This window comes from Canis lupus, chromosome 35, assembly GCF_011100685.1.
Source record: "Canis lupus familiaris isolate Mischka breed German Shepherd chromosome 35, alternate assembly UU_Cfam_GSD_1.0, whole genome shotgun sequence".
NCBI lineage: Eukaryota > Metazoa > Chordata > Mammalia > Carnivora > Canidae > Canis > Canis lupus.
The window spans coordinates 10,476,555-10,494,981 of record NC_049256.1 but is presented as its reverse complement, the minus strand read 5'-3'; the positions used below and the strand labels follow the sequence as shown (position 1 = coordinate 10,494,981).

Below are 18,427 nucleotides of genomic sequence, written 5' to 3'. Positions count from 1 at the left end.
AACTGCGCCTCATTGGAAGGACAAGAAAGAAGCCACAGGAAGGGTAGCAATGCTGCAAACCCAAGAAGGTGAGACATTTTCAGGAGAAAATTTGACAGATTCAATGGCTTATAATTTTTTTTTTCCTTTCTCTTTTTCAAGAATTTCCCCTAAGATTAGGAGTATCAGACATTGACATCAGACTCAGGGAACTGACCCGTAAAGTAATTAGAAGAGGAATTCCCCCCACACCCCGCCCTCTGGTCCCAGAGCTGGGTCAGATGAAAGGCGCCTCTGTTTACTTCCTGATCCGTCTAATTTCTGTAACAAGGACCATCCCAAACTCATCTCCCAGCAGCTGCTATAACTGAAACTCAAGAGATTGCCCCAGGCACCATGGCACCTTCTTAGAGCTGTCGACCCTAATGGATTAGTCTCCTTAGCACAGGTGGCAATTTAACAGGAGACCAAACTTTTACACTAGTAAGAGACCACTGAAAATCACTTCAAAGACCACAGGCCCCAAGCAGACCTAAGAAAACACAGGGTTTTCTAAAATGTGTGTCAACTGTCCATCCTCACTTTTCAAAGGAAGGTGATTATGGGAGCAGTGGGAGACACAGGGAGCAACGATTAATAAAATTTCAAAATTAAAAAAAAAAAAATCATATTTTCATGAGGAGTTCCATGACTTGGTGTTAATGAGGAAATATACATTTAGGGACCCATATTTGCATAGGGCTGAATTGTATTTCAAACAAAATATTACCAGATTTTTGCCAGAGAAACTTTTTCCAGTCCTACGAAAAGCAACATCAAGGATTAAGTTTCTTCTTTTTTTATCTTACAACAATTCCCATTTTTTAAAAATATTGAAAACCTTAAGAAAAGGAAAAATTCATGTCATCCTTTTCACAATAGCCCAGCATTTAAATTAATCCACTTGCATAAAAATGTTGGTAAATAGGGCATAACACATATACCACACTATTTCTTAACTTACAGTGAAAGCTCATGAAAGAATTCAGAAAGCAGATGAGTCAGATGTTAGACAAAGACCAGAGTAGTTGAAAGACAGATTGGAGACTGAGAAAAATGACTCAGAAATGCTGACAGAGATTCGAAATTAAGAAAAAAAAAAAAAAAGAAGAAGAAGAAGATTCGAAATTACAGGATATTGCACATGAAAGCACTTTGGCACATGGAAGCCCAAAATATAACTATTATTAGACGTTTAATAATTAAAAAGGAAACAACAGTCCATATACTGTATTCAAATGTGTTTACATGATATATGCATTTACATGAGGAAACATCAAAATGCATCCTCAGTTTTTTAAACATCAAATTTTGTGAATTCAACCGCAGAAATTAAAACGACTTAATGATTGATTTCTTTTTGCATTCTTAAAATAAAACCTGAGTTGTTGAAATCAATGCAGAGGAAGGAAAAAAGATATAACGTGCCTAGCTAGAACCTCGTGCTAGTTGACCACTACCTAACTGTGTGCAGCTACTGGAAAGAATTTTTTCTTTTAAAAACGTGGAGCAGATGTGGAAAAGAAAACAACAGGAATGAAAGCTTATTGCATAAAGAATAAATAAAGTCTCAAAATACTTCACAGCCCAAATTGATTCAGATTTTCTTTTGGGTGGAAAATGGAAATAAAAATATATAGTGTCTAAGAAGACATTTAGTATCATAATTCTACTTTTTAAAAAAATGCAATTTCTACTCTTACTTCTCAAATAAGACTACATTTTCTATACCTGCCCCGACTTTCTCTAATATTACTTTTTTGAGTAAACTAAACGTGTTTTCTGTTATATGCAAGCAAAAGCACCCTAAAGGGTCTGGTAGTGATCTGAGTGGGAGTTTAGGGTTGTAAATGTGCCCTTTTGGACAGATTTCCTTCTTTGTTGCATCTCACTTGCCTTCAGAGACTCATTCTGAGTTCTAGTTAAAGACAAAGCATTTTTTTTCAAGCATGGTCCAACGTGGATCTCAGAATCCTGTCTGCTATTTTCATCTCCCAGTGCTCATTCCTTGAGCTTCTATGGAGAAGTTTAAGATTTCATAGCAGGAGAGGAGTATGCTGAAAAAAAAAAAAAAACTATTAGACTATCAGAAGGCCCGTGCACTGTGACATCAACTAGCTTGTGAGTGTGGGCTGGTCCCTTCATTTCTGTGGACTTGATTTCTCATTGTGAAAATGAGGAGATGGAGTGGGTTTGATTGCTAAGGCCAGTTTTGAGATTAACCTTGTATCAAAAAGTAAATTATATATATATTTTTGGCACCCACGTCATATTTTACAATATTATTATAATCTTGGATCATTTTCTGTGAAAGCTATCTTAACAAATGAGCGGAGTCATCATGCAATGGAATAGATCAGCCACGTGCTTTTCTATTTTTAAAGATAGTGGAATAAAGACCCTCTAAGTTGGTAACTCTTTCCAAGCCACAAGCCACACAGCAGCTTTGTGACAGCCAGGAGAAGGGAAACCACAATCCCTCACTTCCTAATCAGTGTTCTGAATTTATATTTTTTTAAGAGAAGCATTTTGTCAGGAAGTGCCAATTAGGAATAGGATTTGACCTCTGCTACTATTGTTGGCTCATCAGAACAAATTTGAAAAGAAAAAAAAAAAAAAAAAAAGAAAGGTGAACTCTGTTCAGCCACACACTGAAATATTTCCAGAAATAAACTGGGTCCAGAATATGAATAAATAATCTCAATCTCTCTTTCTTTCTGTCTCCCAGAAAAAGCACCTTTTCTCTACCACTCGAAAATGAACTTTCTATAATCTGTGAAGGATATTTAGGAAAATCTTTCTTCCACTTCATTACTAACAATCTTGTCTTAGATTATATGCTATAGGCTTGTCTCTCGCTGTGTCTGCCAAGCGTGGCAGAGAGCTTTTCATATGATATGTGCTCAGTAAAGACATACATGGACTTACCTATAGCTTAGGTCATTACATTGCAGTTTCTATACTAAGAAAGACCTGTATTTAAACCCCCTCTTTGACACTTAGCCTTGTAACCTTTAGCAGATCAATTCAAACTCTCTGAACCTTAATTTCATCATTCCTAACTCACAGGATTATCATCAAGATGAAAGGAGATAATGCACGTAGAGTACTTAGCACAGGCCTGTTTGTTCTTCCTATTGTTAATTTTATTACTATTTTTATCTTTATGTTCATCTATTTCTTCTTCTTTCTTTCCCAAGGAGAGTCATGCCTTAATCATCTTTACATGTCATCCCAGAAAGAATTGAAGTTTGAATTTTTTTTTTTAGTTTTGCATTCATTAAAGCATCAACATTTTCCATCTGTATCCATCATTTTTTTAGATCTTCTATGTCAGTAACAGCGCCTGCCCATATATCCTGGTTAATGTATTCTAGTTTATTTTTTTTTAATTTTTAAAAATATTTTTAACATTTATTTATTTGAGAGACAGAAGCAAAGGCAGCGAGAAAGAGCATAAGCAGAGAGGAGAGGGAGAAGCAGGCTCCCCACTGAGCAGGGAGCCCGATGTGGGGCTCGATCCCAGGACCTCAGGATTATGACCTGAGCTGAAGGCAGATGCTTAACTGACTGAACCACCCAGGCACTCCACTAATGACCATTTTAAAGTAGCAAATGGGAAAATATCACCTTTTTCTATTTTAATTTAAGTACAGTTTCCCATGTATCCTCTCAGATAGACATTTATTATCTGTAAAAGGAATAGTCAGTTTTACTTTGCAGAGTTGAATAGAACATTTTAAAGGAATTCCGTTGCTTTAAATAATTACTTTTTTGTTGAAAGACTGTCTTTCTTCTGCCTTCCACATCACACTGGGATGGTTGGGAGTCCACACCTAATTGCTCCTTTTTCTAACTTCAAACTCTGCTGTGCATTAGCATCTTTTGGGGAACTTTAAAAACTCCTGATGCCCAGGTGGCACCCCAGGGCAATGATATCAGAATACGTGGGAGTGGAAGCCAGGCACTGAAGGTGTAACAAGACCCTCGGGTGATTCCAATATCCAACATTCTGGTAAACAGTATTCTAAGGAAAGTATGAATAAAGGAAAGTCTACATCTGAGAAGGAAGTCTCAGCTCCTATGTTTTACAAAAAAAGGCTGACCAAGATTTCAAGAGGTGAGATCCATGTTTCCCAGCTTCGCTTAGACCAGAACTCTGCTCATCGAAACTGTGCAAGGGGCACCTGGAGGCTCAGTTGGTTAAGCATCTGCCTTCAGCTCAGGTCATGATCCTGGGGTCCTGGGATGGAGCCCCACATCAGACTTCCTGCTCGGTGGGAGATCTGCCTCTCCCTCTGCCTCTCCCCCCCCCCCCCCCACTCCTGCTCTGTCTGTTGTTTTCTCTCTCTCAAATTAAAAACAACAACAAAAAAATCTTTCAAAAAAATCCCCTAAACTGTGCCACTCTTGAAATCTCAAATTCCTCTATTACCTTATATGAGGAAAGCGAGGATAAGTAGCTATTAATTGACTTTTGGAAAAGTATTAAGCTCATTTGTGCTTCTCTGACGAAGTTGGAAGACCTTCATGGAGTTATGTCTAGAATTGGCTGGAAATGATTCACAGTGAAAAACTAAACAGAACAAAACAAAACATAGAGGATTATGTATTCTTGGTAGCATATTGAGCTTAGGAGAAATTAATTTTTATGTCAAATGCCATTAGAATTAGCACGTATTAATAGAGAAAAAATGTCAATGCCTATAGTGGTTTTGGTCATCTTCCTTCTTTGTAAGGTGAAACAAATGTATGTTAGTTCTTTATATATCTCTCTCAAATGAATAAATACATCTTTAAAAAAATAAAAAGACTTAACCCTAATACCATGAGCATTTATCCCTTCTACTTTTTTGGGAGGGAAAACATTTTAAATGACTAAGTAAATTTCTGGCATATAGATGGACCATCATTTATTTTAATAATCCAGTTATGCTAGATAGCTTCTGTTTCCAAGTTTTGGACATACTGAGCAATATTCTCATAAATATCATTTTACAGAACCTTTTGTATCTTTAATCATTATTTTATTAGGATATGTTCCTTGAAGTAGAATCATGATGGATACAGTGGGGAAGATAAAGGATACAGACTCTTTGAAGGTCCATGGCACTTATTGATAAAATATTTTTTAGAAGTGTTGTTCAAATAAAAGCTTTTGCCAGTATTTCACGAGTATATATCTCATTCTAACCTGGAGCACTATTGCTCTTTAATGCATTGTTAATATAGCTGCATTCCTTTAGTTCACATATCATCAATTATTAGTGATATTAATCATGAATAAAACTTACAACTTCCTGCTTTAGCAGCATAGATAGAAAGGAAAAGCGGCATCCTCTATGCTATTACTTCTTTGAGTTTCAGGGATTAGAATAAAAATTTGCCAATTTAAAAAAGGCAAAAGAAAGTCTTTTATAATCCTATGAAACAGAAGAGTGATGGTAATTTTGAAGGATAAAGAAATGTAACATTTTTAAAACAATACTGTACATTATTATCACCATTTGGGGATTCTGTTATTACTGTAACTGAGGAAACTGAATCTCAGAAAGTTTAAGTAAGGTTTTCAGGATTTTTAATTTGCTAATAGCATCAACATCATTAAACATCAGTTTTAACTTCACATTCTATTTTCCTTGGATTATATGATTTTTAAATAAGTAATGGTTTATTTAATTACTTTTATTTCCAAGGGAAAAAGAAGGAGTGTGGGGTTAAGTGAGGGCATTGCTTTCTTAAAGGACAACCTTCTTAGAAATTATGTGCTGAAATTAAGTGTGGAATATTGTAATTAATTAATTTAATGAGTTAAAAAAATAGAGAAAGATGTTTGCTAAAAATATAAATCTTACAAAAAAGTGATGGGGCAAAACCAAATAGGTTTAAATTCGGTTGAGCCACAATGGCTCTAAATTAATTGAGAAAGTCAAGGAACTTAAACACTGTTTTATCTCAATCCAAAAAACCAAGTATTTTGTTTCTAGGTTGACTTCCTAAAATATAAGATGTCACATCACAGAATTCCTACTTATATCAAATGAATTTTGATCTTCATAAGCCATAATAAAAGTGAATGAAATTGCCATTTTTAAGTGTAGAGAAGAGCTTTTTTAAAGTTTCAAAGTGGCAAAAATGATGTTGAACTTTAATATGGAGTCAAGCATTCCTATCTTAAGAAGAAAAATAGCTTTTTAATTAAAATTTAATATATTTAAAATATTTCCTTGTGATTACATATTTGTGAAGAGAATAAAAATTATATTTTGTTTAACATCTACCATTGCATCTTTTGATATTGTAAAGATGTATATCTGTGTATATATCACTGTGTTTAGATTACAGATTGAGATATATTTCTACATGTATATAACTATGCATAAAAATGGAAAATAGTCAAAAATACACTTACACATATATAGATAAAAGGCTTATAATTCCCTATTATATATATACTTATTCACAAGTTTTCTCTTTGCTATGTAAGCAATGGACATATTACACGTAACTATGTATGTGTATGAAAGTTACTTTCCTCTTTAAAAACAATCAATTGCACATTTTATTTGGAATAAGATTAGCTTTGGACTTCTAAAAAGAATCTTAAAAAAATAGGACAAGGACCCAACATGTAATCATAACATCTAGATAACTTTCCCAAAGTAACAAAGTATAAGTACAGGAACAAATTAACACAAAGGACCAATATCCTTTATGCTGAAGAAAAAATGGATGGCTAACATTTTTTTTTTCTAATTTCTATATCTCTAACATTTGTTGCTTATGTTGGGAGAGGAATGTGAAAACTTCCAAATCAAAAGTAAATTACGTCTGTAAAAGTAAATAAGTGTTCACTTAAATGCTTAGCATTAAGTGTTTCCCTCTTGGAAATAGTGTTCACAATTTTTTTTGGAATAAAATTAGCTCTGACTTACAAAAAAAAATGATTGCAAATGCATGTGAAAGTAAGTGGACGAGGACCCCCTGATGTGTGCATTATTTACAAAATCTCTATCAATCATACCTGCAGTAAAATATTTTAAGCAATAATTTATTGAAGGTCAGGACCTTTTTCTGTCTGGTGCTGCTAATCGGGGAGGCAAACGCTTTCTGGTTACACTAAAGGCACTTTTTGTCACAATGAGTTGTGCTTACTGATTCTGGACTGCTTCAGCCCTGAAGATCTGTAAACTGGCCAAATCCTGACATTCTGGCTTAAGAAATCATCAAGGTGCAAGTTTACTACTGGATAAGGCCTTTTGCTGTATTTTCTAAAACCGAACCAAGTTACAGAATATCTACTTTAACACTCAGAAACACACACCATACTTATATGGTGAGCTAGGAATGGAAAAAGGTCAAGTGAGATCAAAGGGAAAATTTGCATTTTTTCTTTAGCCAAAATGTCATATCAACATTTCCAAAATTATTACATTTTCCTAGGTTTCTTGGCTGGTTTGAACCTCAGGTTCACAAAAGTATTAAAACAGAGACTAAAGAATCCAAAAGACACTAAAATTTAAGCATTTGTACATTAAGAAAAAGAATGCTATCTATGTTAATTAACATGTCACCTCCTGGAGGGCCAGGTGTTCCTTAGAAGTGACCTATGGAGTATTGATCCATCTGAACTTCATACAAGTTGACAAGATAATGTAACAGAAGCTTTGTCAGAGGGAAAGAAACATGTCTAAAGACTTGTTTACTAGTCAACTTCTGGTTAAGAAAGGATTTCATAGTGAGTCTCTGTTCCTAAGCACTTTGTTGTTCAGTGTTTAGATGTGTAGATTATTAATGTTATTGGAGCTCTACAAGCTATATTCACTCCCCGAATACCAGGTAACATATTAGATATATTTGGATATAGTGGGAAAGAAATAGTTGTATGAAGTAGCAAAAAATGTTTATCCATCTCTTAATATTTATGTATTTAATTGTATACCATTCTATATGCACATACATACACACATGTGTGTTTCTGAAATATAAATAGCTATAGAGTGATGCATGTATTTGTATATTAAAATGTTCATAAATCTATTAGAATTCTTAATGTAACAGGGATGATTTTTTTTTTTTTTTTAGTATTGAATAGTTCATTAAGAAAAAGAACATATACGTATGACTGACTTACTATCTTAAAAATGTTTAGGAATAATAATGACTCTATAATCCAGAAAAGAAATGTAAGAGTCTAATAAAAATATAGATTGTTCCAAGTGCCAAGTTTTTGTTGTTTAACCAAACACAAAGATGTGACCAGTAAGTGCCATTTTAGAAGTGAAGCTGACCACGCCCTAACTACAATCATTAGTACTCACCCTCCGTGAGACATTGGCATTAGATAACCACTTTACATTGAAATGAGTATATACCTTAGTGCTCACTTTTAAGAGTCAGGCCAAGATGCTTTGTAGTATAAATAAAGTAATTGCAAGTTTTAGAAATTAAATGTGAAAAGTGTCATAACCTGCGATGACTCACTGAAATGACTGGCAAGCAATAGTGATAAAAAGAAATCAGGACATCTAGCCAGCCCTGTGTAGAAGAGAAATGAATATACATGGATTTTGGTGAGTAGGAGGATTTATTACAGGATAAAGTGGGAGTAATTGAACAGGTTCTACTACAGCATAATGAAAATATTACACTATGAACCCATTTGTTCAAATTTGGTGATTTTTTTAAGTTGGTTCCTTTTTCAGTTGCTTATTACTATGTAACAAGTTACTCTTAAGCTTAGTGGCTCATAACAGTGGATATTTTATTTTATTTCTTTGTTTTTTAGATTGTTATTTGAATTCAATTTTATTAACATATACTGCATTATTAGTCTCAGAGGTAGAATTTAGTGATTCATTGGTTACATACAACACAGAGTGCTCATTATTTCAAGTGCCTTCCTTAATGGCCATCTACCAGTTACCCAATCCCCCACCCACTCCTCTCCAGCAACCTTCAGTTTGTTTCTTTAGTTGGGAGTCACTTATGATTTGTATCCCTCTCTGTTTTCCTATTTTATTTTTCTTTCCCTTCCCCATGTTCATCTGTTTTGTTTCTCAAATTCCACATGAGTAAAATCATGGTATTTGTCTTTCTCTGACTGATTTATTTTGCTTAGCATAATATCCTCTAGTTCCATCCACGTCATTACAAATTGCAAGATTTCATTCTTTTTTTGATGGTTGAGTAATATCCCACATATATAATATATATGCTTTATATATATATATATTCCACATATATATATAAATAATACATAGCATGTCTTCATTCATAATAGCATGTATTCATAATTATGGCATGTCTTCATGTCAGTGGACATCTGGACATTCTCCATATATTTTGGCTATTGTGGACAACAGCTACTATAAACATGGGGGTGCATAGGCCACTTTGAATCACTGTGTTTATATCCTTTGGATAAATGCCTACTGGTGCAATTGCTGGGTCATAGGGTAGCTCTATTTTTAACTTTATGAGGAACCTCCATACTGTTTTCCAGAGTGGCTGCACCAGTATGCATTCCCACCTACAGTATAAGAGGTTTCCTGTTTCTCTGCATCCTCATCAACATCTGTTGCTTCCTAAGTTGTTAATTTTCACCATTTTTACCATACTACCTCCACTAGTGTGAGGTGGTACCTTATATCATTGTGGTTTTGACTTGTATTTTCCTGGTACCAAGTGATGATGAGCATTTTTTCATGTGTCTGTTGGCCATTTGTATGTCTTCATTGGAAAAATGTCTGTTCATGTCTTCTGCCCATTTACTGACTAGATCTTTATTGATCTGTACTCTGAAAAATATAGAACACTTATGAAAGAAGTTGAGGATGACACAAAAAAACACATTCCATGCTCATGGGTTGGAAGAACAAATATTGTCAAAATATCTATGCTACCCAAATCAATCTACACATTCAATGCAATCCCTATCAAAATACCATTAGCATTTTTCTTTTTTTTTATTTTATTTTATTTATTTATGATAGTCACAGAGAGAGAGAGAGAGGCAGAGACACAGGCAGAGGGAGAAGTAGGCTCCATGAACCGGGAGCCCGACGTGGGACTCGATCCTGGGTCTCCAGGATCGTGCCCTGGGCCAAAGGCAGGCGCCAAACCGCTGCGCCACCCAGGGATCCCCCATTAGCATTTTTCATAGAGCTGGAACAAACAATCTTAAATGTGTATGGGACCAGAAAAGACCTGAAATAGTAAAAATAATGTTGAAAAAGAAAGCCAAAGCTATAAACATCACAATGTTGGACTTTAAACTGTATTACAAAGCGGTAATCATCAGAGACAATATGGGACTGGCATAAAAACAGACAAATAGATCAATGGAACAGAACAGAGAACCCAGAAATGGACCCTCAACTCTATGGTCAACTAATATTAGGAAAAGAAATAAAGAATATCCACTGGAAAAAGACAGTGTTTTCAACAAATGGTGTTGGGAAAATTGGACAGTCACATGCAGAGGAATGAAACTGGACCACTTTCTTATACCATACACAGAACAGTGACTATTTTAATATTTTTCATCTTCCTCTGGGGTTTCTGTGATTAGATGGGTGGATTTTTTGTTCCTGTGATGTCACCTGATAACTTGAAATCCAAGGTGGCTCCTGCACCTGGTGGCAGTTGGTACTAGCTGGCTACCACAAGCTCTGGGAAGCTTTTGAAGATGACTCATTTCTCTTCCGCTTGACTTCTCCATGTGGTTTGGGCTTCTTGCAGAGGGCAACTGGGTTCTAAAAAGAAGCATTCAAAGAAGACACATTCCATTGCATGAAGGCTTTTCAAACTTCTCTTTGCATTATGGTTTATATCAGCCAAAGCTAGACAATAGGCCAAACTTAAAGTAAACGTAGGAAGACATAACTAATGAAGGTATGGGTCCATCGAAGGCCTTAAAAGTAACTGTCTTTCATAGATTCCCTTGTGTTTAATCAGAGATGGATCTCAGGAAAAGTAGATTCAAGGTATCAAGACTAGGCAGGGAAAGCAGTCTAGCAAGAATATAGCCCTAGCTGGAGACAAGTTTGAGGTTTATCCCATGGGAAGCTCTGAAACTAAATATCACAGTATTAGTTCAAATTTCAGGCAAGAGTGTTATGGGACTCTTATAATAGCCAAGCTTGTCAGTTCCCAACCAGGATCAGCTCATCGCCTTCAAAAGAATTGTAGGGTAACACAGACTCCCAGTGTAACAGTCCAGGGAGATTCTCTAGAGAATGGAATAGCTGTGAGTTATTATCTGTCAACCTTCACAGTAGCTGGAGCAAGACATATATACAGCATCTTCAGTAGAGATACAACTACAAAAACTTGGTTTTTATGTTCCTAGCAATATTAATCTCAGCAATTTCAATTCCACTCAGCTTCTCATTGAAAAGTTGTCATGTACTCTTTGTCTTAACGTTCAGAACCTGAGATACCAAGGATTATAACCCTAACCACAGTAAAGAATTCTCATGAAGCTAAATCTTATTGTCATAAAGACTTCCTATTTTTGTATCCTTACATTTACATTTGAGAGTATTTCCATATTTATTATAACAATTATTATGTTTTTTTCTCTCCACCTTTCCTCTATGGAAAGGAAGGAGAAAAATAATCTATGACATTCTTTCTTTTCCTTATTTTTGGAGAAAAATATCCTAATGAAAGTGAAGAAATAACTTTGTAGCATTAAATACTGAGCCCATAATTCCCTTGCTAGAATGAAAATGAATAAAAGAGGTAGAGAAGGGAAAGCAGATGGAAATAGGAAGGAGACTTTCTATAAAGAGGACCTGGAGATCTAAAGGAAATAAGGAAGCTTCCTGATGAATAGGAATAAGTTGTCTTTGTATTCAATAGTACCTTTATCAAAGAGAGCTAGCCAGAAGAAACATGGCTTGCTGACAAATCTTTAATAAAAGCCAATAAATGATGAGTTTGTTCATGAAATACTAAGCTAAAGCTATAACATAGAACAGTACAAACATATCCTGAAAAGGAAAACAATGATCTTTCTTAAGGAAAAAGGATTTTATATGTTATCCCAAAAGAAAGAAAATGGACGAAATCACTTGTAATATATTTGCTAGGAAAAATAATAAAAACCCAAGTAGTTATTAGAAAGATCATAAAAGATGTGATCACTTTGAAGAAATAGAAGTTGGACTTTATTTTTTATTTTTTTTAATTTAATTAATTAATTAATTAATTAATTTATTTATTTATTTTAGAGGGAGAGAGAAAGACAGTGCCCACAAGCAGGGGGAGGAGCAGAGGAGGAGGGAGGATGATGAAAGAATCTCAAGAAGATTCTGTACTGAGTACAGAGCCTGCCACAGGGCTGCATCCCACAACCCTGCAATCACTATACAAGCTGAAACCAAGAGTTGGACACTTAACTGACTGAGCAACCCAAGGCACTCCTAGAAGTTGGACTTTAAAAATAAATTTATTTTTGGATGGAAATATTTGTAAGATATTGAAGCAGAATATACAATAAAATTTGCATACATACTTTTATAAAGTTTACATTCAGATTGCATAAAATATGGTCTTTTTTAAAATTACATCTAACAATTCAACACAAAATATGTAATTTAACAGTTTTTGATTCCAAATATGATATTCCCAGTTTAATATACACATTGATATTGTAAGTAAAATTGTCCTTAGTGTTTTTCTTTCATAACAAATTTTAAAGAACAGTGAACAAGACCCCAAACAGTAATATTAGTGAGCAGAGACTCATTTACCAGGTATTAAATGTATGGCAGACTTATAAAAACCAAAACAGTTTAGTGATGGTAAATGAACAGCTCCGCAGGGAGAATAGAAAGTCAAGACAGACGCAGGTGGGTATATTTTTAATAAAATAAAAGTTACCTTAAAATTGTGAGAAGATGCCTCCAGAATTCCCTTATCCTATAATACAGTGTTGATGTCTCCATAGTCAATTTAAAAAAAAATACATTAAATCATGAAAATACTTCAAGGCTACATGTTACTGAAAGAAAAACCTTGGGGCAAGGACGTTGTTTGTTTTTTTTAATCAGGTAACAATATTCTAATTATATATAGTGAAAACACTGATAAATTCTCAGAAAATTAAACATTATTGTAGGTCAAGAAGCCATAAACAAAATCATACTTAAAATAATAAAATAAGAGAAATTATTACACATAGGACAAAAAGATGGCTAACAATAATCTTTAATAAAGGTTATTTACAAATTAATAAATCAACTATTGAATAAAATTATTCAGTTATAAATACATGCATATGTGCATGTGTATAGGATGAAAGAGAATACACATGTACTCAGTAGACAAAATAATAAATATTCAAAAATAAGCAAACCACGTAGGAATAATTTTTAAGAAGAGATCAATAGTTAATGTACACATGAGAAATGCTAAAATTGGTCATAATTTTATAATGCCAATCCAAATGTAAAATATAAATACATAATTGTATCTATTAAGGAAGCCATTTGATAAAACAAAGTGTTATCTAGACTATTTTGAGGATGTTGGTGGGCGTTAATCAATGTAACTTGTTGGGAGGATGTTAATTGATGTAACTTACTTGTAAAGAAAATAAGCAATATCTTCAAAATTTTAATATGTGCATATCATTAGACCAAGATGATAAACCTAAAAATAGTTTTGAAAATCTGCATGAAAAAATATGTTCAAGAATGTTTCTAATTAGTGTTTGTAATTTGAAAAGATAGAAGAAATGATAGACTGATACAGGTAATCATTTGTGGTTATTTTAAAAGAATAGACTAGGTCTACCTGTAGTCCAATGCCATTAGAAACACACACACACACACACAAAAAAAAAAAAGAAAGAAAGAAAGAAAGAAAGAAAAAGAAAAAGAAACACACACACACAAAAAAAAAAAAGAAAGAAAGAAAAAGAAACACACACACATTTGTATGTAGATTTTCCTATTTGTATTGAATTTTTCTTGAAGCATCAATAACCCGAACTCAACTCTGTGATAGACTAAATGGGTGCAATAGATTACAACTTTTTGAATTTTAAAATAGATATGCACTTTGGCAGGGACAAATCAGATGCTCACCAATCCCATTTCTTCTTCCTGAGGCCATAGGAAACTTGTTTCTCAGCTGACCTTGTATTGAGAATGGGACCACGGCACTAGTTCAGGCCAATGGAACGTGGTTATAAATGATATAAACCACTTCTGAAGATAACTGTCATGTATGGAATATGATCTCCCTATAGTCTTGTCTGCAATTCTGAAAGTCAGAAGAAAAAGAACTAGTGATGGCTGAGTCACATGGTGGAAGGGGTGACAAACCTGACTCACTGATTAAGGGGGAGATGGTTGCTGATTGTTGGACCTACATCTATTACAATAAGAACAAGATATCAATGCTCGCTGTTCTGTTCTACTGAGACCACAGGGTTCATTTGTGACTGCAGTCTTAGACTTTCTTACATTAAGAAAAATAATAACTATATACATTTGTCACTAACTTTCACCAATAACTACAAAACAAATATTAATACAGAATTGTCTTAACTTTTATCTTGTTAGGCTGCACCTTGGTATTTTATTTTCCTAAAAGGACATATTTTCAGTTTTTTGTGAGTCAGGAAAAACATAAGATTTGCTAGAATTACATTTATTTTATGACTTCAACACACACTGGTCTGTTTTTTTCCAAATCAAAAATATTTGAAACACCAATCTAGTTACCAGGAACACTAGTAGAATCTTGAGATATATGTATAATGTAAGGCAGAGGAAGAATATCTTATTTCAAAAAATGTCCTAGAGATTATGAATATAGAAGAATGTGGCTTGTGACTAAAATGCCTCAGGTAGAGACAATGTCCATGTGTCATTGCACAATCCATCTAACTGGTACTAACACATCTCGAGCGAAGTTTGCATCATATAAGTGAGGAAAATCTTACAAAAAAGAACATGCAGCTTTAATTATATGCTTCACTATTTTGAATGAATCTAAACATGTAATTTGCAAGTGATGCCAAATTATAATATTCTACTTAATCATGAAACTGAATACAATGTGGCTAGGGTTATCTAATCTTGTGAATGATATGTCACCGTTTGAATAGTGAATACAGTAAAAATGATCCCATTCATTGTGACAATGGCTTCATGTAAACTTTGATGATCTAGGAATAGTGTTAGCTTTAACCCAAAGATAGACAAAGTTGCTCTCAAAATAACACATCATTTGATAATATTTCAAGGTATAAAGGCTAAAAATGTTAGTGTTTTATCTACAAAATTACTTTTCTGTGTTTTATTTGAGTCTTTATTATCTAGAGGGCAGTCTAGTTGGGACAGCTACAATAATTTTGTCATAAAAATGAAAATTTTGGTTTTTAATAGTCAAGGCTCTATAATATCTACAAAAATATAAAAAATCTATTATTTCGTTTAAAGATCCCTTTTACACTCATGTGCATATGATTTTATGTAGATATTCATATTTATGATACACTTTACATCCTGAATTTTTTACATTTTTTTGTCTCTCCAAACTAAACTCCCATCACTCTAAAAAATGATGAGCCTTGTTAATTAATATTCTTAGACTAGAATATCTTTAGCTTACATATAGCTGTCGCCCTCAGATTCTCTCTCTTACATCCATACAACTCTGCATAATCATCTTTTGTGCTATTTTGACCATAAAAGGAAATTTTCATCAAATGACTTCAGTTTCAGATAAATATCCCAGTAAAGATTTTATTTCAGGATAGAAAAATCAAGAAAAGGTAGTAAATACCCTGGTTTTGTGATCAACCAAATCTTTTGAGAATACCACTCTTCCCAATATTTCATATAACAATATATTTTTACTGACTAATATTTTTAAATATTTCAAATCCTTGGAATATGAAAGATACACCTATATGAATTTTGTAGTATTAACACATTGAAATTTTCTGCTAGCAGGGATCTTATCTTCTTAACAGTGAAAAATATGCAAGTATTCCTGGAGCACATTCATTGAGATGTATCCTTCCATGAAGCTGCTTCAGAGTTTCTACCCTTTTCCAGATGTTGTAGTGTAGGAAGAGGCATTTAATGATTAACAAAAGAACTCCTTGGTGCCAATCCCATATCACCCCTGTTGAACAATACATATTATTATAAGGCAATTCTTTCTTATTTTACCACATTATTGGAAGACAATAAGAGAATACATGTGCTAGCAATCCTGTAATATATTTATTAAAAAGAAGTCCATCTGTGGCACCCGGGTGGCTCAGTGGTTGAGCATCTGACTTTGGCTCAGGTCATGATCCCAGGGTCCTGGGATCGAGTCCTACATCAGGTTCACAGCTGGGAGCCTTTTTCTCCTTCTGCCTATGTCTCATGAATAAATAAATAAAATCTTAGAAAGAAAAAGAAAAAGCCTGACTGAGCTGGGCTGAAAGGTTAGAAAGACTGTATAGTAAAGAGGTTTTCAACTCTAAATACATGCCTTGGACTTAATAAGGGTAAGCGATGGAATGAAGATGCACCAGTGTTTTCTCTGTTCTTAGAGGTTTAAAGAGATTTTATTTCATTCAGTTGCTTCTGATCAAGTGAAAAATGCTGCTCAATATCTTCTCCTATTAGTGTTCATAAGCTTGAGAGAGTTTTATCCTGGACTTTCTGTCCCACTCTCCATCTTCTCCCCTTACCCCCAGCTCCGGAATGCAAGCTCTATTTGGTAAGGGCTTGACTTTTACCAGCGATGTATCTCCAATCTATAGTACAAGGTGGAGAGTTAATAAATGTTTATTGAAATGAATGAATGAATGAATGAATGAATGAATGAATCTAGGTTTTTTTTTGTAAGCCATAGATTCCCTATTTGAGGCATAATTTTGGAGTCTTATCAAGCAAATGCTGGAAAGAGCTTTAGGATTTGGGGAAGAGGAGTTATTAACATCATTTGATTTCTTCTGTCTCTACTATATTATGTACCTGTCAAAATTCAAATGATTCCAAAACTACTCAAAGAAAAGAAATGATAGTCATGACATATTTATTTACTTATTTCTAAACAAATCTAGTCCTCTCTGTGAGAGAACTGTGACTCATGTCATACTCATGCAGTTCCATTATTTTTTAAAGCCACAGATAGATGAAAGTAATGGGTATTTCACCATTTTACTTGGATTTTCAGGTGACTTCTGACGGGGACATTCTACAAGACAATAAAATATCTTCATAATGAGAGCTAACATTTTCTAGCACTTGACAACTTAAAAAGTAAATTCAGATATGTTTGTTGTAGAGACAAATGTTTCTAATCATAGTAATTCTGCCTTTTATTTTTTTCTTCTGATCTGGAAACCCGTAAAATGTATTAGATTTGGTATTCTACTCTATATTTATTGACTATTCTTTTTTTAATAAATTTATTTTTTATTGGTGTTCAATTTACCAACATACAGAATAACACCTAGTGCTCATCCCGTCAAGTGCCCCCCTCAGTGCCCGTCACCCACTCACCCCCACCCCCCACCCTCCTCCCCTTCCACCACCCCTAGTTCATTTCCCAGAGTTAGGAGTCTTTATGTTCTGTCTCCCTTTCTGATATTTCCCACACATTTCTTTTCCCTTCCCTTATTTTCCCTTTCACTATTATTTATATTTCCCAAATGAATGAGAACATATAATGTTTGTCCTCGAATTGACTTACTTCACTCAGCATAATACCCTCCAGTTCCATCCATGTTGAAGCAAATGGTGGGTATTTGTCGTTTCTAATGGCTGAGTAATATTCCATTATGGAGTAATATATGGAATGGAATACTCATATTCCATTATGAGTAATATACATAAACCACATCTTCTTTATCCATTCATCTTTCGATGGACACTGTTGACTATTCTTTTTTATTTAGTAGTTACAATGTCTTGCATATGAGCCATGGGCAGAAGAAGTAGTAGAGAATTTGAACATGTTATTTCATTTAACCTTCAGAAAACTTACATTGCTTGTATTACCCCCATTGCACAGATGGAAAACAACAAGATTCAGCAAGTAAGAGGATGAACCCAGACATTTCTTATTGTAAAGTCTCTGTTCTTTTTACTATTTCAAACTGCCACTCACATAGTACTCACTATGTTGATTTAATGACTATGAAGAGTAGTTGGCCTTCATCCCAAAGTTCTTTTCCTTTATTTACATAATTTTACTTTCAGGGATATCAATCAAAGGAGAATCACCCAGTCTGTCTTCTTGTCCATGCAGGTTTACTTCTTTAATTTTTTCCTGGTATTTTTCTCAGTCTTATTTAAAATCTTTCATTGGATAAAATGTTCTCACATTAAACATGTATTAATGAATTGGAAGTTTTTTAACTAGTCAGTAGTTTTTATTTTTA

The 18,427-nt window shown here is 34.0% G+C and overlaps 2 long non-coding RNA genes across 7 annotated transcripts in view; both read right to left on the bottom strand.

Moving 5' to 3' along the window:
- Positions 1-17,794, bottom strand: part of LOC111094021 — a 35,577-nt gene extending 17,783 nt beyond the window's left edge. For 4 of the 6 annotated variants that reach the window (XR_005384135.1, XR_005384132.1, XR_005384133.1 and 1 more), the window contains exons 1-2: positions 17,737-17,794; positions 10,623-10,775 (exon numbers count right to left, since the gene is read on the bottom strand). This is a non-coding gene — a long non-coding RNA (uncharacterized LOC111094021). Of the gene's footprint in view, positions 1-9,759; positions 9,819-10,622; positions 10,776-14,117; positions 14,296-17,736 lie in introns of those variants that run through there. The other 2 variants (XR_005384134.1, XR_005384130.1) reach the window with 2 other exon arrangements.
- LOC111094022 lies at positions 1,919-9,725 on the bottom strand. The gene is made up of 3 exons (XR_005384136.1): positions 9,664-9,725; positions 4,454-4,594; positions 1,919-2,075 (listed from the first exon to the last, which is right to left on the bottom strand). It is a non-coding gene; the product is annotated as an uncharacterized LOC111094022 (long non-coding RNA).
- Positions 17,795-18,427: the final 633 nt, after the last annotated feature.